This window comes from Bactrocera neohumeralis, chromosome 3, assembly GCF_024586455.1.
Source record: "Bactrocera neohumeralis isolate Rockhampton chromosome 3, APGP_CSIRO_Bneo_wtdbg2-racon-allhic-juicebox.fasta_v2, whole genome shotgun sequence".
Taxonomy (NCBI): Eukaryota; Metazoa; Arthropoda; class Insecta; order Diptera; family Tephritidae; genus Bactrocera; species Bactrocera neohumeralis.
Window position 1 is genome coordinate 69,279,274 of NC_065920.1, and position 22,083 is coordinate 69,301,356.

Below are 22,083 nucleotides of genomic sequence, written 5' to 3' on the forward strand. Positions count from 1 at the left end.
AATCAAGCGAAAGCAACAAAAACAACAAATAATACAAAAAGAAAAAAATTAAATTTAAAAGAAATTTAAAAAATTTTAAAAATTATAAATCAATAAATGGTTATTATATATACTATACATTATATATATATGCTTTCAATTACAAATACAAACAATTCGTTAAACACATGTTATTTCATCAACTCACGCACTTAAAGGCCTCAAAGTATGCTTATTGATTGTTTATAATCCGCCATTTGAGCGTCGATATATATGTGTGTGTGTGCTGCATACCATTGAATTGAAAACATTGTATACATTTTAATGACATAGCTGACTATTCGTTACAAAAGCTACATCGTTTGCTTGATAGCTATTTGATGATGATTTTTATTTATGGCTGATCTCTGCACTTTCTGACAGCAGCAGCTGCTGTTGAAGCGTTGAAGCCATGAATAATTCAACGCATAAGTGAATATAATTGGACGCTTTATATACAAATGTGGTTTTATATGCTTTTGTGTGCGGCATTTATGTCACATTATATCAGATATTACATAATAGCGCTTTAAAGACGATACAAATAAATTTTCTTCTTGGTTGAACACAAATTTATTTGGGAGAATAAATGATTGATATTGGCTTTAATGATGATGGAGTTTCAGTAAAAAATATTTTAATAATTTGTGGAAAAAAAGTTTAAGACTTAACGTTGCAAAATCGAAAATGGGAGCTGGTCGTACGTTTATCAAGTAAAACTCTACTATTAGTGAGGAGTTTCTCATTTAAATTATTAATTTGGTTAGACAGAAACCTTTAGATTGAGGTATATTATTCACCGTTCAAGGTCAGAATGCAGGACATTCTGCATGGCTGTGTACAAAAAGAAAAATAATATTGCCTCAGGCTTCTTCGTAATAAAAATATCTATACATTTTTATAGAAGAGTTCTTCATTAGGCTTTAATTTATTGTTAGTTTGGTAGATTTTTGAAAGAATACGCTTTTAAGATGGAAAGGGTTTCTTTTAGATGTTTACGACAGAGAATGAACCATTTCTCGATAATTTTACAGCTTTAAGGACCTTTGACGACTGTTTATTAAATAGGCAATACCATGAATCAAAGGATTTTCTGTATTCTTACAGAAGGGGTAGGTATCCTTGCTAAGTTTTGGACCAGCTGGCAAACGAGTCAGCAAAGTTTCACACGAACATTTAAATTTTCCTTTTCGTTACTTTTTTATAACGCTTAATGAAAAGCAGTTAAGCGGCGTGCTTCTTTAAATCACGATTACTATGGAAATCCTAATTTTTTCAGCTAAATGGTGCTTCAATTTAAAATTATTATTAAAGCAGAAACAAGCGTTCGGATCACAGCAAAACAAGTGGTATATAAAATTGCAAACAAATAATATTAAAAAAATAATTCCTAAGGTCAACTTTAAATCATTTATTTATTCGTAACTTAGTATACCATTTTAATAACTAACTAACTAACATAATAATAATTACCATTACTTTTATCTTTCTTTTTCTTGCAGGTAAGCATTTATGGCATTCTTCATTTAGATCCCTTTGTTGCAGGTAAAGTTTTAAAATTTAAGTACTTTGTTATATTCACTTAGTTGAAGTACATCTGTTGCTACATTAATAGCTGCTACTTCTGCTTGAAAGACACAACAGTGATCCGGCAGTCTCAAAGAAGAGTTGATTGAGAGCTCACGATGGGAGACTCTCCGTCCAACTTTCGCCTTGAGCTTCGATCTATTTGTGAAAAAGCTCACTTTGCTTCTTCTCCCTACTACCGGATAAATGAGCTCTGAGAAGTGCCTTTATGTCTTTATGGCACCCCTGATGCGTCCGGCTTCCCGAAGCCCAATAACATCAATCGCAATAATCCATATGCCAGCTATGTCCTATGTAACAAAGAATGTGACATTGTAGGACACCTATACATCACAAATGCCAATGAGGGCAAAAATTTTGTTTAATAAATGGCAACTCCGTTTCAGTGGTGGCATGAAGTCCAGCTTTTAAAAGCAGATTGTCTGCGATAACTTGTAAACAACAAACTAACCCAAAAATTAGAAATTTTTTTTCAAACAGGTGGCAACGTTCTAAAATTTTACTTTTTTAAAAACGTAAGAAAATAATATATACTTAGTTCATTTAAATTTTTAAATTTTTAGATCAGTTATTATTTGTAAATTTTATTAAGATGGCAACCTTTTTGTAACTCTGTGTATCTAAGAATTTAACTTCACTCCTTTCACTTATATTTCTAATATGTAATAAGCTTTTTCTAATTATGTATAATTGCACATTCTTAAATCGCAAACTCTAATCTGCAGTTTTGAGGTATGTGGCAAGGTCGGAACACAATATTCTTTAGAGAGTCATATAATTAAGGTTTCACTGCAAAGTCGTATGTTTTGTTCTAATTTCTGATTTCTTTTTATATATCTCTGTAATTTTATTTTGTTACGTGGCAACTCTGAAGTAAATAAATTCGCTTCAAACCTTTTTAGAATTGTTTATCATCCACATACAAATAAGTGTGTGTTGTGTTTTATATACTAACTCCTGTTCTCTTTCTTATATGAAAAATTTTTCTTATAGAATAACGTGGCAACTCTAAAATAATTAATTTGACTTCATATGTTATTAAAGTGTCGCTTTTCTTTTAATTTAGATTTGTTTTTCATTTAAATTTCTGTCCTTATTTGGCTCTGGTTTTTTTTAAGTAAAGTAACGTGGCAACACTTAAATAAACAATTGCTTTAAATATTGCTATATAACTTTTCTGGAATATGTAAATTTTCTGATGTATTTCGAAATCATATTCTGACCTCTAAAATCGTATGAATTTTTTAATGTAAAAAAAAGTGGTAACGCTAAAATAAAATATTTGGTTGAAAATCTTAAAAACATACTTTTTTAAACAATTGTGTTTAGTATTGCATTTTTTTTTCTAAATTCTGACTTTTTATTTCTTTGATATGTTTATTTCTTCTTAACGTGGCAACGCTGAAATCAGTAATTTGATTCTAAAATTTATTAAGCGAAATTTTCTGTGATATATCAGTTATGTTTTATAATTTTGTTCCGTCTTTAGAAATGTCATTTCCTTAAATTATTTGCTGTAAAAAACTTGGCAACTCTGCTATCAATAATTTTACTTTACAACTTTGATATAATTCGAATAAGGCTTTCAGAATAATTAAGCTAGTTGTTGTAATATTGATCCAGCCTTTTGAATTTTGATTCCTTTCAAAAAGGTGGCAACTCTGAAATATTTAATTGAAAAAATACTGAGATCTTTGAGTCGTTTTTTAATTTCTTTGAAATTTTTTATTTAAAAAATGTGGCAACCCTTTGACAACTTTTTAAGAAAACCTTTTCAAAGATTTTTAAATCAGATTTTTATTTTATTACAGTTTTTGGGATCTCTCGCATTCTGAAATTATTTGAAAATATAGGTTCTTGAATTTTGAAATATATTTTTTTTTCATCTTTTTAATTAACAAAGAATTTCATTTCGGTGAATGGAAATAAGATTTTCCGGTTATCACATGCTATATATATATTTCAAGCACCTGTAAAATCCATATTAAATGACATTGTGTCCAAACTCCACATTCGAGGTGAATGATAAATTTCCAAAATTCACCACTTAAACGAGAACCAATCAAATTTCAATCGGAACCATTTTGCATACTCAATTCAAATAAAATAAAATTATATTTTGGGTGCAAAGCAACCAACCATGCAATATTAAAACCAAAAAGCACTCCACTTTATGCTCGCACGCAGCTGCATTTGTTGTTCGCAACAACAAGCACGAGTTCTCGTCTCCACTGAATGATTTTCCAATTTGTCCACTGTGTATTTTCTATGAAGATTATGATCGATTTCATTGAATTGCCTACAAATTGACAAATTATACTTAACACGATATGTGTTTTTAAACTGCAATAACAACAACAACTAAATAGCATGATTTGCACGCATCGCGACTGTATGCGTGTGTGTATGTGTCTTTGTAATATGCGATATTATATTTGAAAATGTCATAAAAGGATTGCGCACAAATTTATTCACAGACCGCTGATTTGTGGCAAATGTTGCAGTACATTTCCGGTTGTGTTGGGTGGCCAACAACAACACTAATATTGGGTACTATTAACAGTGGAGTACTTACAACAAAATTGCATTACAAATGGCACAGTGCGTTGCATTAATGCCAGCAAAGTATTCGGTGGCATTGCAATCAACTTAATAAATTGTCAACGCCGCACAACAACAACAACAAAAGTATATGATTTCTACAACAACAACAATAGCTGCTATTCAAAAACAACAAAACCTGCTATTCAACAACAACAACCACACTCATCTACAACAACAACAACTTCTAATTAACAACAACCACATCTGTTGTTCAGCAACAACATTTGCTTTGTATATATTATGTTTTACAACGAACTCTGGTGGTACGTGGCGTATACGCAACATTTATATTTCCCATTCAATTATATGCGTAACGTGCGCTGCTTCGCTGGCAGCAAATAATAATAATATTATTTCGTGAATTTCTGTGCTTCGGTAACAATTTAACTTGCTTGTTTGCTGTATGCTGGGCAGGGCGTTTTGCCCATCCGGTTTGGGGTATGGGAAATTGCTTTTGCGGTTTTGGTTGCAAATTTTCGGCGCATCGTTTTGATTTTATGATTTTATGCTGATATTTTGCAGAATAGTTAAAATTTGGTTTATTTGATTCACGCTAATGTATGCTGATTCCATTGCGGAATATTTGCGTTTAAATTTATTTAATTTTTTTTTTGATTGAGATTTTCACATTTTTATGCAGCATTTTTAGTGAAAATTGTTGAGTCGCTGGATGGCGCTCTAATGAATATATTAAAAAAAAATATTTGTTTATTGACATAGAAATGAGAAAAAATATTTTATGATATTAAAAAGAGCTTAAGACACACACTAGTAGAGACATAACATTCTAATAGCCCCAACGACTAATCCGACATATGCACGATAACCCTTAATCCAAGCAATCGAAGCCTGTAATCAATTGTAGTACCTTTTTGGGAAAATCAGGGCCTAGTTGGAGCTATTTCTGTTTAGCATTAGCATCCATCAATTTTTTTCAGTTCTCTGCTAAGCAACCTTAAGCAAATAAGTGACATGTCCACAATCACTTTTGGGAGGCCCTTTACAAATTTTAATTATTATGCATAAAAAACTTTTTATTAAAAAACTTTTTTTCTGAAATTAACATTTCGATTTGAAGACATTCTGAAACACACTATCGAAACGGATAACATATTAATTTTAGGTACTAAAAAGTAGCTAATTTCAGACAATCGAATCTATATGGTGCGTGACTTTACTAAGCTTGCTCGAAGGGGTTATGAATTTAGCTAAATTGAGAGTTAATATTTTGTGTAACAAAAATACTTATTTCGATAAACATTTGTTTTATTAAAATAATGCTAATATTACCCTTCTGTTGACCCAAAAACTGAACTTGTAGCCTTAGATCAATACTTACATATTTCACTTCCGAGCAGTATTTGTAGCTTTAATGCTATCCGCAGAACTTTCTTTAAAAATATATGATACTATTTTGAAGCAGGTGGTGGTAACTCAAAGGACAGCTCTCTCTTCAAACTGCTTTGAGTGCAGTTAAGAGCTGTTTGGACATTAATGAAATATTTTTTAACTGAATTTGCTAACAGTGGTTTGTGAACTGGATAAAAGCTTTTGCTAAAATTTTAAACGATTAACAAAATGAACTACTCCTTCAATAAGCGTTGCTAATTGAAGTTGGAATGCAATTTAAATAAAAAATATAGAACCTATATATATGTAATTTTGGTAAAATGTATTTGGGGGTAAATATTGAATGACATGTAGAAGCTTAAAGCCAGTTTAGGTCTTCGCATAGACATATTTAGCCGTTGATCAGTTTGTGTCGAAGGCTTAGAATTATAAGTCATATAAAAGTACTAGCGGTTTTACAAATGATTTAAAATACGCTTTTAAGCTGTCTACAAAAGAACGCGCTCTATTAGAGCATTTTCCAGAACAAAAATTGTGGTTTGTGACTTTAATAAGTTCTTAAAGCTATTTCCACCTCTCCAAGCAAATTGAACTCTCAGTTCTTTACAGCTTAGTATTTATTTATCACATAATATAGCACATGTTCTGCTTATGAGCTTTTAAACTTGTTCATATCTAACTAAACTTATTAAGCGTCTCTGAAAATTTTGATTTGCGCATATGTTATGTTTTGATCACGTCATTCAAAATTTAATTATCTAGCTGATAACTTACCTCCATTACCTCACTTAAAAGTCGTTTGCAACTTTCTGAGTTTAATTTTGAAATTTGGTTTGTAACTGTGATAAGTTTTGATTACATATTCGTGAGGTTAATTATCTATCTGATCAGCAAACTTCTATTACGTTTAGTATCAATGGAAGCTTTTCGAGCTTTCAAAGCTCAGTTTTGAAGTTTATTTTGCTACTTTGCTATGTTGTGCTTAAGTCTTCATGAAATCAATCATCTTACTGATCAGAAACTTCCATTACATTGACGATCAATGGAAGCTTTTCGAGCTTTCAAAGCTCAATTTTGTTTGGAGTGCGTCTTTGCTAAGATATGTTCAAATCTTCATGGAATTAATCATATAACTGATCAGCCGCTCATCTACTTTACGCTGAACTAAATTACAACTGAACATAAAAATTGCAGTTTGTTACCGTCAAACTGAAAGCTCATGCCATTGTGTTAATTACAAATTGAAATCTTCAAAGCTCGAACGTTTTTGGAGCTTTAAAAAACGCAAAGATTAAGCTAGAAAGTAGTGCTCGTTTACTAACTAGAATCATAACATTGTTACACATTGAAATAGTGAAAGCTCAAAAGCTTTTGAGACTTTCAAAGCTCAGTGGTCAATCTTAAAATAATCCATTAGAAACAGCAGGTATCTCTTATTATTAATAAGTTTGAGTAATCAAATCTCGAAAGCGTTTAGGACTTTCATCGCTTAGCGGTCAAGCTGGAAGGTTTTATTGAGATTAAAGGAGATTAAGCTGTTGGAGGTTTCAAAGCTCAGTGATCTATCAAGAAAAGTGTGTTTTTACCTAATTAGGAAAAGGAAAACGTCTTATTTTTAATAAGGTTAAATAACTAAAGTTCAAAAGCTTTTGGGACTTTCATCATTCAGTGGTCAAGCTGGAAGGTTATATTGCGATCATAGGAGCCTATTATTACTTTATGCATACTTACGAAATATTTGTTCACTATAAATATCAAACATTTTTATCTGCTTACTTAATTATTTATAATAATTGCAATAACTGTTTTACGCTTTCAACATTACACGTGCAACACTTGCATCATCAAATATTCATTTTAATCAAAGTAGACACGTTTATTTACTTAATGTCTATTGTGTGGCCTTTTCATGGCAAGCAACCCTTCCTGAGCAAGCACGCACGCAAATAATGAACACTCACACACACGCACTCACAAGTATTTAGACACACACACACAAGCCCTAAATAAACTGTGAAGCTCAATTACCTTTCAACACATTTTGCGTTTTCTTCCCCTCTAAATTACTAAATTTTATCAGCACTTCTCATTTCCTCTCTTCATCCTTTCATTGCAAAGTTTCTCGCCATCGCCAACGCCGTGTCGGCAAACGCTCGTCTCATAACCCATTCATAGTGTTTTCACATTTTGTTGCCATTGTTATTGTTGCAAAGTGTTCTTTGTTGATAGTTGTTGTTGTTGTTGCTGCGGTAGTGCCGCTCTGCAGCGCTCTCGTTACGCTGGCGCAACTCCGCACAACAATTCAATTTCGTTTTACAGCCAATGTTGGGTCGTTGCAATGTAAATTGCTGTTGCATAATTTATTGTGACACAGCGCAACACAAGTGGCAACAACAACAACAACAACAGTAAGCGTAATAGCAACAATAACAATAATAAAAACCACTTCAAAACTATATATATTGTTATAAACAAACACACGTACATGCGATACGAAGTTCGCAACACAAGTTTGTGGTCACTCGGTGTGGGGGCACTCGGTCAGCAATTTTGTAAATAAATGTAAATAATAACGTTATAAAGCAATTGCACAATAAATTAAATGCTATAAATAAATAGCAAGCATTGCGGAAGGTCTAGAAGAGCGGAGAACGCAGAAAACAAATTTTTTATATTTCATTTCATATAGTATTTTATTATGAATTATGAATAATGTAATGAACTGAAAATTAGACGTCATTGGTACTGATTTTAGACTTAGAGTGCGTTTTGGGTTAAGCGTGTAATATATTTGAATTTAGAATACCTACTTTGTTGATCATGAGTGATGATTACTTATGCACTGAACAGCTTATACTAAGTTTTCCATGCAGCTTGTGATACCCAGAAGGAAATGTTGGTACTCTATGAATTGTGTATAATATATATATATATTTATATATGATTTGTGTACAACTATAACGAGAATTTTCGTTTTTTGGCAAAACTGTTTATTCGTTAATGTTGCCACCTTTAAAATATTCACCAGGAGTGCAGGAGTAGAGACATGTGGGTTATCATACCATAAAGGAGATGCACCGCAATGAAGAAGGAGTAGGCAGAGAGAGGTATTGGCAACAACTCCAAGGCATCCGCCATGCCAAGTTGCTAACGGGAGGTTATAACCTCAGCAGATTTAAATATGTAATTAACCTCCCTAGGAACAAATTCAAGCTACTTGTCGCATTCTGCACTGCTCACTGTAAGCTGAAAAAGCCCAAGGTCTAGCACTAGCCCTAGCTTCTTGCGCAGATTTCATATCACATTTATTGGACTTTATCAATATGCTGGGGCTAAATGAGCCTTTGAGAGAGGACACAGTAGACCTAAGATCGCGGAGCAATTTTCAACTATTTACCTTATCTTAAAGTAATCACCCTTCTTCCAATGGTCGAAATACTTCAAAAACTCAATCTAAGTGAAAGCCTTAAAATCTTTCAGCAACATGCTTTTCATGTACTTTTATGTACTATCTATTTGTAGAAATAGGAAAAGTCACACAGTGCCATATCTGGCGAATATGTAGTTTGGGGCAGGGTCATAGTACTATTTTCGGCTAAGAAATCCCGAACAAACAGCAAAGTGTATATCGTGATGCAAAAGCCATGAATGGATTTTCCACAAATCCGTGCGTTCTTTCTGATTGCTTCACGCAAATGGCGTTAAACTTCTGTATAAAACCCTTTAGTTTTCGTCTGACAATAATTCATGATGCACTATGCCATCAATTTAATCAAAGTCGAAAATTGCATTAAACATAGCTTTCATGTTCGAACTCAGTTGCTCAGCCTTTTTCAGCCTTGGTGAACTATGATGCTTCTACTGACACAATGGAACCTTCGTTTCAACGTAATGTCCGAAACGTCATGTTTCGTCACCTGTTATAACACGTATCAGTAATTATGTCTTGTTGTTGACTTCAGTTAGTAATTCCTAATTAACTTCAATTCGCAGCTAGTTTTGTACAAAACTCAGCAATTTTGGAACAAATTTTGACGATGAAAAACAAGTCCTTGTATGAAACATTTTTTTTATTCGAGAACTTATTTCAGTGAAATTTGGCATAAATAATTGTTCAAGGCAACGGTACAATCTTCGATGACATTATTCAGATAGCTGCTATACAAACTGTCCCATCAAAATGTGGCCCTTGTATGCAAAACGCTTTTATTTGACAAGCGATCTTGAGAAGATTTTGACAAGACTATTCCCAAGGTAGTGCCACAACCTTTAAATAAATTACGTCGAGATCTGACCACTATATCGCAGATCTCAGCAAAGGGTGAAAAATTCCATAAAATGATCAGAAGAGGCTATAAAATTTGCAATTGACTTCTAACGTCAGTTCTGTTTTCACATTTCTGTAGTAAACACATGCGAAATACACATAAATAAACAATGGTACGCTGGCCAGAAAGTTCGCCTGATTTGACCCCTGCAGACTTCTTTTTGTGGGGCTTATTGAAGTCGCGGGTTTATGTCAACAAGCTTCAGACTCTTGCAGCTCTTAAAGACAATATACGTCAATAATATGAGGACCTAACGCCGGAAGTTCTGGCCAAAGTGATGGAAAATTGCATAAAGTGTGTGACAAATAACAATCAACGGGTGGTGGAGCACGGCGGCCATTTTCCATGATATCATATTCTCGGGGAACTTGATGTAAAAAAATTTAAAAGACCAAATAAAAATAATCCACCAAAGAATCAAAATATATATATTTTTAAATAAAAATTTTTTCATTTTCTCAAAAACATCGGAGAAGTGATTTTTTTCGCGAGATATTAAAGCCTCTTTGACAGGAACTTCCCAACTAAGCTTTTAGGGTGTAGTTTTATTGAAACAATTTCTCTGCTGAAAGCTGACCACTGGCTAAGTAATTGCAGGCAGTCGTTATTGACAGTGCGGGTCTGAATTAAGTGTTTGGCCGTGTGAGAACAGCTCATAGTAGATGAGTGGGATGATTTACTATCAATCCCACCAAACGCATTGCAGAGCTCTCTGCTCGTCCACCATAGTTTTTACCAGGACGGTGTCCGTTTGACATTGTCGTAAATTCAAGGCTCAGATACGGATGTATTATGATGTGCTTCATCAGTAATACGCAGATAGAAATTTGGTACTTGATCGTATGCCCGCTTGGTATTCGAATATCGACTGTACTTCTTCACAGAAACTGTATAGCTTCCTCTGCGAATGATAATGTTTTTTTTTTTGTTAACTTCTTTTGCCTATTTAAATTCTCACTGTCATGCGGAGCGCAGCGCTAACGTGATGTCCCAGTAGACATTTAATATAACCTTTTTGCCATGTTTTTTTTTTTCTTTTCAAAAGGAAATATGCTTAGTAAGAAATAAAAAAGCTGGAAAATTCGTTTCATGAGTATGATTAATGTGAACTTTTTTCTTATATTCAAAAACTAGCAAATATTTACTGGTTCTAAGTAATTATTCGAAGTTGCGTCTGATGAAAAATTCACTCAATATTCCGTTAGAAATTAACTTTTTGAAAAAATTCAGCGATGAATGAGGCATGATTCAAGGCGACTTAAACGTGTGGACCGCTATATCATAGCTATGAAGTGATTTAGCAGTGGGTTTAAAACCATACTCAGATAACGCAAAGCTAGTTTACATCTTAGCATACAAACTATTTCTAATGGTATGAAATATGTAATAATGCTTACTGAAGTGACCCTTGAACAATAAAACTAGCAAGTGATGACACACAACTTAGATGATTTAAATTCTTAAGAATCGCGTGACGGTCTCTGAAACTGAAATTAAGCGTATGATATAATTTTTTAGAAACTACTATGTTTGCTCAAATTTTTCAGTGACTTTCTTCGCTATTTGGACAAAACTGTATTAGTAAATCTGTCTTTATATTTTATAATTCGGAAAATGTTTTAAAAGTTTTTGTAAAATTTCGCACTAAATTTTTTATACCTTTCTTATACGCCCGAGAATTTTCTTAAATTATATAATAACTAACAGCAGCCAGTGAAAACTGCTCCACTAAATAAAAAAGTGACGTACTGCAAACACAGAAAATTTATAAAAAAAAATTTATAATTTATTTAACAATCATTGTTTATCGCTTAATGCATGCATATATTTGCATAAAGCAGTGAAGACTGGGGTCACCACGGCGTATGAGCACGAATAATTGTGTCATTAAGGTTTATTTATGATGCATTTTACCGGCGCACAAACGTAGGGGAAGGTATAAAATACGCATGTGATGGCATAATTTACAACAACAATATCTTTCTTTCACACAACAACAACAATAGCAACAAACGTTAACGGAAAAAAGGGCAACGGAAATTGCGCAAACGTAACCAAAACGCTTATGAGCCAAGCAATATAACGGCGCTGGCACGTAGCAAATCAAAAAGCGCAAAACAGCGATATATCCTTTGGTCAACTAACGGACATGAAGGACTTACAATGACTACAACAACAGCGTAAATAATAAATAAGCAACAATGAACATTGCCATATGCAAACATATCTCTAAAGGAAATAAGCGCATATAAGCGTGTGTTTGTGTGTCGATAAAACAGCAGCTGGCACGTACGGGCGTGCCATTGCCACGAGATGTGGTAAATCAATTAAATTGCTATAAATAATAAAGGCAAACAAACGCGAGCGCGCACCATAATCACATATGCAAAGTGAATGGGAAGCGCTGATATTTATACAATAGCGCGCATAAATGCATACACACATACACAGAGTAGGCTGACTAGTTATATGCCAGCGCGGCTACCCGGTCCGCCCAGCTATTTGGCATTCATTGTGGCTGGCGACGCATACAAATGACATGGTGGCCAGCGAAATTAAGCCAAATTGTCCCCATCAGCCGCGTGGAAGTGATAGTAATGTGTTGCTTTTGTTGTTGCTGCCATTATTACTGTACACTGTGATGCCATAAAAAGCTTGGCGTGTCGTTTAAATGTCGATAAACAATAAATTTTCATTTGATTGTGCGCAGCAAGTCCACAAAAGTCCATGTGTATGTGTGCATTTATGGGTATGTGGCTGACTACATGTGGTGGCAGGCTAACGGATAGTATGGTAATAAAGCAGTTAATAGCCTAGAAAGCTCCGAACGTCATATGCAACATTTTTTGTTCGCGCTGGCACATGTCCAAAGGCATGAAGCCGCCGCTTTCAGCTACCCAGTTGCTAGTCCAAATTAATAGCCTGTGCTGATGTATCACATTATGTGTATAAATGGTGCACAGCATATTTAATAATTTAAAGATTGCTGTTTATATGTACGTGTTGACAACGGTAAACTTATAGCATGCAACATGTATGTCTGTATATGATAACTGTTAAGGTAAACTTAGAGCACACAAACAAACACATATTTATGTGTATGCGTATGTATAAATTGCAACATAATCGAAAGTAGTGATAGTGACACTAATTTAGTATAAATTACTCTAAATTATTAAATATTATTTATCTTCTAGCGGCAATCAGACACGTGTAACTATAAATTATGACGGAAACTTCAAGTAAAAACACATTACTCATACGCCACGGTGTGTTTTGAGTATTCAATACTTTGAAACAGTGGCAGCTTAATTAGTATGATTTATCTTACACTAATCAAACATCCATAATTGTAAAATATTACGACAGATAGTAGGAAAAACAATAAGAGAAAAAATATCACTCATACGCCATGCCGTTCAAGGCGAATAATTGGTGTATAAAATGCACATAATTTAATAAGCATGATCTATCTAACATCAATTAAACACATGATGGCTGGAAATTGCCTACAAACACGGTTTTAACTATTAGAATTACTTAAATATTACTCATACGCCATGGCGTTCCAGCCCAATACTTGATATTTGGTATATTAGTTGCACATAAATTAATAAGTACAACCTATCTAACTTCTATTAAACACATGGTAATCAGAAATTGCCCAAAAACGTGTTTTTGACTACAAGAAATACTTAAATGTCAATTATACGGCATGGCGTTCAAGGCGAATACTTGATATTTGGTGTATTGGATGCACATAAATTAATAAAAATGATCTATCTAACATCAATTATACACATGGTATTCTGATATTGCCTAAAAACATGGTTTCAACTACTACAATTATTCAAATTTGTCTCATGCCATGTAATTTTTGAGAGTTCAATACTATGAAACCAAGTCAGATTAATTATATTGACTTCTCTTCCATAAACTAAATATGCGTCATTGTTAAATATGGTAGTTGGTATGATGATGGATTATAGAAAAACAGTAAAGGCAAAATTTCAATCATACGCCATGGAGTTCCATTTTACTTGAATGTTTGATTTCTGGTGATTTAGAAATATATGAGTTAAGTAGTGTAATCCGTCTGACTCCAATGAAAGTCCTGGCGATTGCAGATTGTCTAAAAACAAAGTTATAAATGTGAGAGACGGCTAAATGTTACTCATACGCAATGGTGTCTTATACTGAATTGCTTAACTTTGACGGCATTAGTTGCATGTAAATTGAAAAGTATGTCATGTCTGACATTAATTACACATATTACGATCGTAAACTGACTAAAAACATTGTTTAGTTCGTGGTACTTAAATGTTGCTCATACGCCATGGCAGTCGAAAATACTCGAAAGCTTGATATTTGGTGATTTAGGTGCATAAGAATTAAGAAATATAACCAAACTGTCTTAAATTAACATGTTAAGAGCATCGATTGGCTAAAAACACAGTTATAAATATGAAGAGTGCTTAAATGATACTCATACGCCACAGCGCTCGTATAGAGCTTACACTTCTTATAAAAAGCGTATTTAAAATTAAATTTTTGGTCGAAAGGTATTTCAATTTACAATATCTATTATAATTCGGATACGAAAAAGGTTTTTTGCTACCTGAATACATGAACTTTTGCAGCTGACACCACTGAAAAGTTATGTTTGGGAATTACTCATATGAGTTTAAAAGTGTTTGAGTTATAATGTGACTAAAAATTATGTTTAAAGCCGTCCAGAGCTAAGTTTGTGACATAAATATGTGTCAAAAAATATAAGCAGTGACACAAAAATCAGTGACTAAGAAGTTTTGAGGTCTTATATTTGATAGTCAAAAAAGGCTTTTCGTATTCTAGTCAAATTTCGAACTTTCCAGATTGGAAGTGAACGAATCATTATTGTGCCACACGAACTGATACAGCATCATCTCCGTAAACTTCACAAATTCCATTGGTGACATGCGTGGCATTCTTCCCTCTTTTATACAAAAATTTCGAAATATTGCGAATTTCTGCACTATTTCAACTTATTTTTGAACAGCTGTAACCTTTTTTCAACTTCCCCGAATTTAATTTTTTTCTGGTGCTTAAAATCTCATCTTTCCAACACTATATGGTGTGACACAATGTGATTAGTAGCACTGGAAATATACGTCTGCAGCGACATCTAGTGATAAAATACGAAAATATTTTTTTGACTACCCAATATATCAATTTAAAAAAAAATAATAATTAGTTAGGCTTAACAAGAGACCTCTAAAAATAACTGTTTATTGGAAGAAGTCGTGGTTGTGAACCGATTTCACCCATATTTCGTACGTGTCATCAGGGGGTGTTAGTTCTACGGAAGATATCTAATATCACAGTTTGCTCCCAAAAAACTTAAATCTCTTAAGGTCCACAGAAACTAACCAATTAAGGTTTTATAGGTTTTCGGTTTCCCGCCATTTTGTGGACGTGGCAGTTGGCCGATTTTGCCCATCTTCGAACTTAACTTCGGACGTTCATTTCATCATTCTCAATTTTTACTCCAAGTTAAGTCAAGAATAAATGAAAGCCTATAATGCATTAGTTTTCAACTAAAAAACAATATTTTGACAAAAAAAACTGGCTGAAAGTGCAACCTGAATTGGTATGTTACTTAAAAAGATAAGAACCATCAGCAAGACAGCTCATAATCATGTGGATAGAAACCTTTTCAAGGTCTTGAAATTCAATACTTATGACATTCTTCAAACTTTAAACTCAGGTAATCACCCAGAGGCCAGACAGATGGTTTTAGTAATGAAGCCCGTCTCCTCAGAAAATCTTCATAGATTGAAAAGTTATTATGCACATGAGTTTTATTTATGTGTATAGACTCCATTTGACAAAAGTTGCCGCAAAGTGCATAAACATGAATTATTTTCTGTGTTTTATTCGGATCTTTGCTTTGAACTTGTCTCAATGCTTTGCTTCGATAGCCTAACAAACAGCACGGGTAATTAGCTAATTTTCGTCTGCAATATATTTTAGCTAAGTATCGATCCTTAAATACTCGCAGTGTCTTTGCTAACCATATTTATGTATTCAAGTCACGTTAAAATAGACAAGTACTCTCTGAAAAGGTCTTTCACAAATCCAACGAATCTACTTTCAAAGATATCTCACATTTAATTTTAAGTTTTTCAGTCAAAAATATAAACCACGTATAAGCATCTAGCCAAGAATACTGATATGTACAGCAAATATTCACTCGGAAAAAGCAAGAGAAACTCGTAACTCTTTGCCACCACACTAGCGCACGTTTTTAGCAAAGTGCTCGTTTATCACAAGCATTTCACTTGCCATGTCGCCGGTATGACGCAGCATCGTAATTGCACCAGCATTTGCGAGCACCAAAACCCGAAACTGCATATTTAACTACAGACACGACTAAAAGCCGTAAAATGCTCATAATAACACACCAACACAATACTAACACGAGCCCACAACTCTTGTGCATGCACACCACAAACGCACACAGAGACACCTAAATGCATTTTGCATATTAATATTTTTGGCAAATTTTTCGCAAACGACAAAAGTCAGCAAAAGCAGAAATCATCAGTTGTTCGGGGCCCAATTGCTGTGTACCTGGCCCATTTGCCAGCCTGCCTTCTTAATTATGCACATACATATGTATATTTAAATAGACAGACACCAGCACATAACTGTCCATTAAAATTGCGTGCCAGCGTGTGTGTTTGCTTTATGACCGCTTTTAAATGCCAGCCCATATGCAAATTTAGTTGTGTGGTGGGGTGGGGGTGAGTTCAACTAAATTTGTGTTCTGCCAAAATCGTATTGGTGTTTGGCGTTAACAAGTGTTTGTGTTTCTGTGTGTGTGTATGTGTGTGTGTGAGTGTGCGCATTTAATAAAGTTTACTTTTCGGCTTATCAACATTGACCTTTTGCTTGCTCGCACTCTGGTTAGCTCATCATTGATGGCTTTTAATTAAAGTCATGGAATTATGGAAGCATTAGACTGGCATTAATACGGCAGTTAGGCAACTCATAGGCCATTGAGCTTGCACTTAACACTTTGGCATAGAACTTGTGCTTTAATTAAAGCACGAAATGGATTTGGGGAAAATTTCAGTTTACGTGAAGGTGGTTTATGTGCGAGGTTAAACTGTTTTGTATTATTTATCTGTTATAAATATATACGAAATAATATGGGAAATAGTTTAGTATTTTATATGCTCGAAAATCGCAGGTTCATACGTGGTCATTATATTATTAAAATAATATATATTGCTTTTTTCCACTCGAACAACTATCCATGAAGTATGACGGCTATTTCGATACCTGAAATACTAAACAACGTTTCATTAGGAAAATTCTGAATTGAGCTTTTATTGCTTACAAAACCCTGTATCATATTAAATATATAATATTAAATATGTTTATCAAGCTTCCGCACTCAGATATAACCAATATATAACCATTTTATAATTAAAACCAAAATTTTGTTTTTAAGTGATGATATAACCCTTTCGAGATAGTAGAGGAGCTCTGCATTTCTTATAATCAATTTCGATTCAACTAAGTTTGGTTAATGTTTTAGGTAGGAAGGGTGTTAATGCTAGACTCGTATCAAAATACTAATTTTTTTTTAACCGACACTAGGTGAGGTAATTATATTTCTTTATAAAGGTTCAGAGACCAAGAGAATACTTTTTGAGATAAGAAAAATCTATTAAATCTTGAAAACTGATCAAGAAAAAAAGCCAATATAACACAATAATTGTTTTTGAAGATTTATAGTTGATTGTTTCTGACTAAAAATTATTACTCTATTATACTTTAAGGAGTATACCTTACTAACTCTTTAATATTATAATTTATTTACTTTTGACAATTTTCTTAGTGATTATATTAATCTTTTCGGTTTAGTCATATGATTCTAAGTTGACTGAAACGCAATTGATTAAACTATTAAAAGCTTATGAGTAATGACTTAATACCAATAACTGATTATCAACATGGTAATCAGAATTAAAACTGCCTAAAGACACGCGGCCACTAGTCTGCTAAGTTGGGAGGTTATCTTAGCTGTCTTTCGTGCGCCGTGCTGAATTTATAACCAGAAAGTGCAGAAAGTTAGTCTGAGGTCCAGGCTTGCGCCTTTGTAATTTTCTGCTTTTTATGTCCTAGAAATATCCATAGTCACTTTTATACTTACTTCGAGTATGTGAGCTTATTTGCTAGCAGTAGTAGCTCTGTTTTTTCCACGAACTGGAAGTAATCTAAGTCGTGCCATGCTTGTGTCCGTATCATGACCTGATTAAACGTTCTTCGCTCTTCTTCTGTGTCTCGTGCCGTATTTACTGCTGCAATGTCGTCCTCGTAGCCAATTAGTTACGATTCGTTTGGCATTTCGTTTTTTATATAGTATCGCAGCTGATGTTCCACAGGTCTGGGCCTATAATGGATCCTTGTGCTGCTCCCTATTTGTCCTGCATCTGCAGTGATCCCTCTCTAGTTTGGCTCAGCAGTTTTCTGTTACTAAGGTAGCTCCGCACCACAGCTCTGAGTTAGTCGGGGATTTTAAAGTTTTTTTCGAGAGCGTCGATCATATCTACCATTTAGCGCTGTTGAAGGCGTTTCGGGTATTTGAAGTCGCTAGCAACACTATTCTTTTGTATTTATAACATCTACGCCAAGCGGCTTTATCCCTTTCAATGCCGCATTTTATCGCTCTCCTAGAGTTGATCTGCCACGTATAAGGTCGTGTTGTTGTTTTGGCTACTGATTATTGACTACCGACTGTTGAGTATCTAGTAATGACTATTGGTTATTGACTGCGCAGTTTTGACTAATAAATTCTAACTGCTGAATAACTTAATCAACTAAATAATGATTAGATAGTTTTAATTACAACAAGTAAGGAAGGGCTAAGTTCGGGTGTCACCGAACATTTTATACTCTCGCATGATAAAGTGATAATCGAGATTTCATTATACGTCATTTACATATTTTTCAAATACCGTATTTGTGTAAAGTTTTATTCCGCTATCATCTTGGTTCCTAATGTATATATTATACAGAGAAGGCATCAGATGGAATTCAAAATAGCGCTATATTGGAAGAAGGCGTGGTTGGAAACCGATTTCACCCATATTTCGTACATGTCATCAGGGTGTTAAGAAAATATTATGTACCGAATTTCATTGAAATCGGTCAAGTAGTTCCTGAGATATGGTTTTTGGTCCATAAGTGGGCGAGGCCACGCCCATTTTCAATTTTTAAAAAAAGCCTGGGTGCAGCTTCCTTCTGCATTTCTTCCGTAAAATTTAGTGTTTCTGATGTTTTTGTTAGTCGGTTAACGCACTTTTAGTGATTTTCAACATAACCTTTGTATGGGAGGTGGGCGTGGTTATTATCCGATTTCTTCCATTTTTGAACTGTATATGGAAATGCCTGAAGGAAAAGACTCTATTGAGTTTGGTTGACATAGCTATAGTAGTTTCCGAGATATGTACAAAAAACTTAATAGGGGGCGGGGCCACGCCCACTTTTCCAAAAAAAATTTCGTCCAAATATGCCCCTCCCTAATGCGATCCTTTGTGCCAAATTTCACTTTAATATCTTTATTTATGGCTTAGTTATGACACTTTATAGGTTTTCGGTTTCGCCATTTTGTGGGCGTGGCATTGGCCGATTTTCTTCGAACTTAACCTTCTTATGGAGCCAAGAAATACGTGTACCAAGTTTCATCATGATATCTCGAATTTTTACTCAAGTTACAGCTTGCACGGACGGACGGACAGACAGACATCCGGATTTCAACTCTACTCGTCACCCTGATCACTTTGGTATATATAACCCTATATCTGACTCTTTTAGTTTTAGGACTTACAAACAACCGTTATGTGAAGAAAACTATAATACTCTCCTTAGCAACTTTGTTGCGAGAGTATAAAAATGTTTACTATTGACTATCGACTGCCGACCTCCAAGTCTTTTGAAGCCACTTTTATAGCACTTAAGTGGTACTACGAAAGAATCAACAGCTAAGAATTAACTTACAGAATGTTGAGTAACTAATGTCTAGAGTGTAAAATTGATTACGCATTATTGATTACGGTGTATTAAATACTATTCTTAATAAACATTGGTATATATTCATATTAACATCGTGAAATTTTGAAGTTAGTAGTCAGTTGTATCTTTCTTATTTCCAGTTAAATCCATTTAATACGGATTCAATCAAATTACCTTTTCTGCTAGTCTACCGGCCAAATAATGTGCTATAAATAAATTTATACTAAATAAGTTCATTAAATCAAGTAAAGTCTTCAAGCGAAGTGTCTTTGAGTGTTTGACAACTCTTGCCGAAATATGCGAAACAAAATTCTTCAGCCTGACACAGCAGGCTAACAACAATAATTAATTGTATACAACAGATAATCATGGTAATTAATCAAATTTTAATTAATTAAAGCGCAGCAACAAAGAGCAAAGAGCAAGAGACTTATCAAGTGTGTGCATGTAGTAGTGACTATAAATTTCTAGCATAATTTGTTAGGGAAGGTGAAGATGGAGGGAAAGTTTTAGGATACTGGGAAGACTAATTCGTGTGAGAAAGAAAGGAAGAGAAGTAGAAAGCGAGAGGGTGATAGGGATAGCGTGATAGGATGAGAGAGTGAGTAAGAGAAAGAGAGTAAGGCAGTGTTAGTACGAAGATAAGTAAGACTTAGAAATGAGTAATAGAGTGAGAGGTTGAGAGTTTAAGTAAGATACGCAGAGAGAGATAGTGTTAATACGCAGAAGAGTAAGAGGGAGCGGGATAGCAACTGAATTTGAGGTGAGCGGAAGAAAGATGGATTTTGTATTTTGAAATACAGTTAGCTGCCTGAAGGCAGATTGCTTAATTTATAGTTTATAGCAAACTACACTGCTGAGAGAAAATCATATTAGAGACATTAAATTAATAACAACTAACAAAGCAGCGACTGCAGGCTATAAACATACTTATATGGAGGTGAAAGATTTGCAAGTTAAGGTATTCAATGTGAATGTATGTGTGATTTTACTAAGAATATTTGCTGTATATATTTAAGTATGTCTGTTTTAGCTGCTTATCAACCGTGCTATATTGTCAATATGCCTTGCATTACCAATACATAAGGCAAACAAAGTGTCAACAACAACTCTCAGCTTCAATCTGAAGCTTTTGTGTGTTTGTGTAGGTGTGTTTGTGTTAGGCAAGCACTCAGTGCTAACCAAATCAGGGAAATTGTAAGCTGAGAACGCAAACAGCAACGAGTGCATTGCAAATCCGTTGAAATTTACACTCTACTTGTGATTAGAATTTGTCAAAGCAACATTAAAAGAACAAAAACACTATAAGTGCAACAACAACAGCGTGCGTTGTGTTCATGTAGATTAAATTCATGAAGTTGCAAAATTCATTTACATATTCATTTACATATTTATAGCATAATACATAGTTGATAAGTAGTCGTGAACTCTTGTGTGTGTGAGACAGGCGATGCGAGAGCTGATTGCAGCAGCAGCAGCAGCAGTGGTGGACTTGGCAGCTGGCAGCACGAAAGTTACAACTGTTTGACCCAACCAAGTGTTTTGTCGTGTCGTGTGCGCTTCAAGACGTCTGGCTATTTGCCAGATAATAAACTTGTAAATAAACTAGGTTATGCTGTCTTTTGTAGGCGCACAAGCACACACACATACACATATATACACACTTATATTCAAAGTGGTGTTAATATGCAGTTGCTGCTGCCTGTCAACAGCTCGTTGCCAGATTATTATTTGAGCGCATTTGATCCTTGACTCCTACTCAACACTTGCCAGTAATCACAGACACTCATACCATCAAAGCCACATGCTTACACACAAACCCATCTGCATATAAATATGCTGGCGCACAAACAAACTTGACTAGTTGGCGATTATTTGACAGCCTATTTACATGGAACTTTAATTATTTGTTTGAATTTAATTGGATTTTCTCTGAAACTGAACTTTGTGTACACACACATATACACACATATACACATATACAAATATATAAATAAGCAGCAGCTGACCCGTAACTAACCGTAACTAAAAGTTGCTCGCCATAACTTGAAGTTTAATTTGCGCTCGGCTTGCTGCTATTGCCCTCCGGCTGCTGCTGTGTCAATATGAATTTATGCAAATCTATTAATTT

At 34.3% G+C, this 22,083-nt stretch overlaps 1 protein-coding gene across 3 annotated transcripts in view; it reads left to right on the plus strand.

The window, feature by feature from the left end:
- The window catches only part of LOC126753234 (chaoptin), a 307,991-nt gene that overhangs the window by 138,438 nt on the left and 147,470 nt on the right, over positions 1-22,083 (plus strand). The window contains exon 1 of one of the 3 annotated variants that reach the window (XM_050464491.1): positions 1,546-1,563. The exons of the other annotated variants lie outside the window; for them this stretch is intronic. The gene's annotated coding sequence lies outside the window, so the exon portion shown is untranslated. Of the gene's footprint in view, positions 1-1,545; positions 1,564-22,083 lie in introns of those variants that run through there. 3 annotated transcript variants of the gene reach the window in all.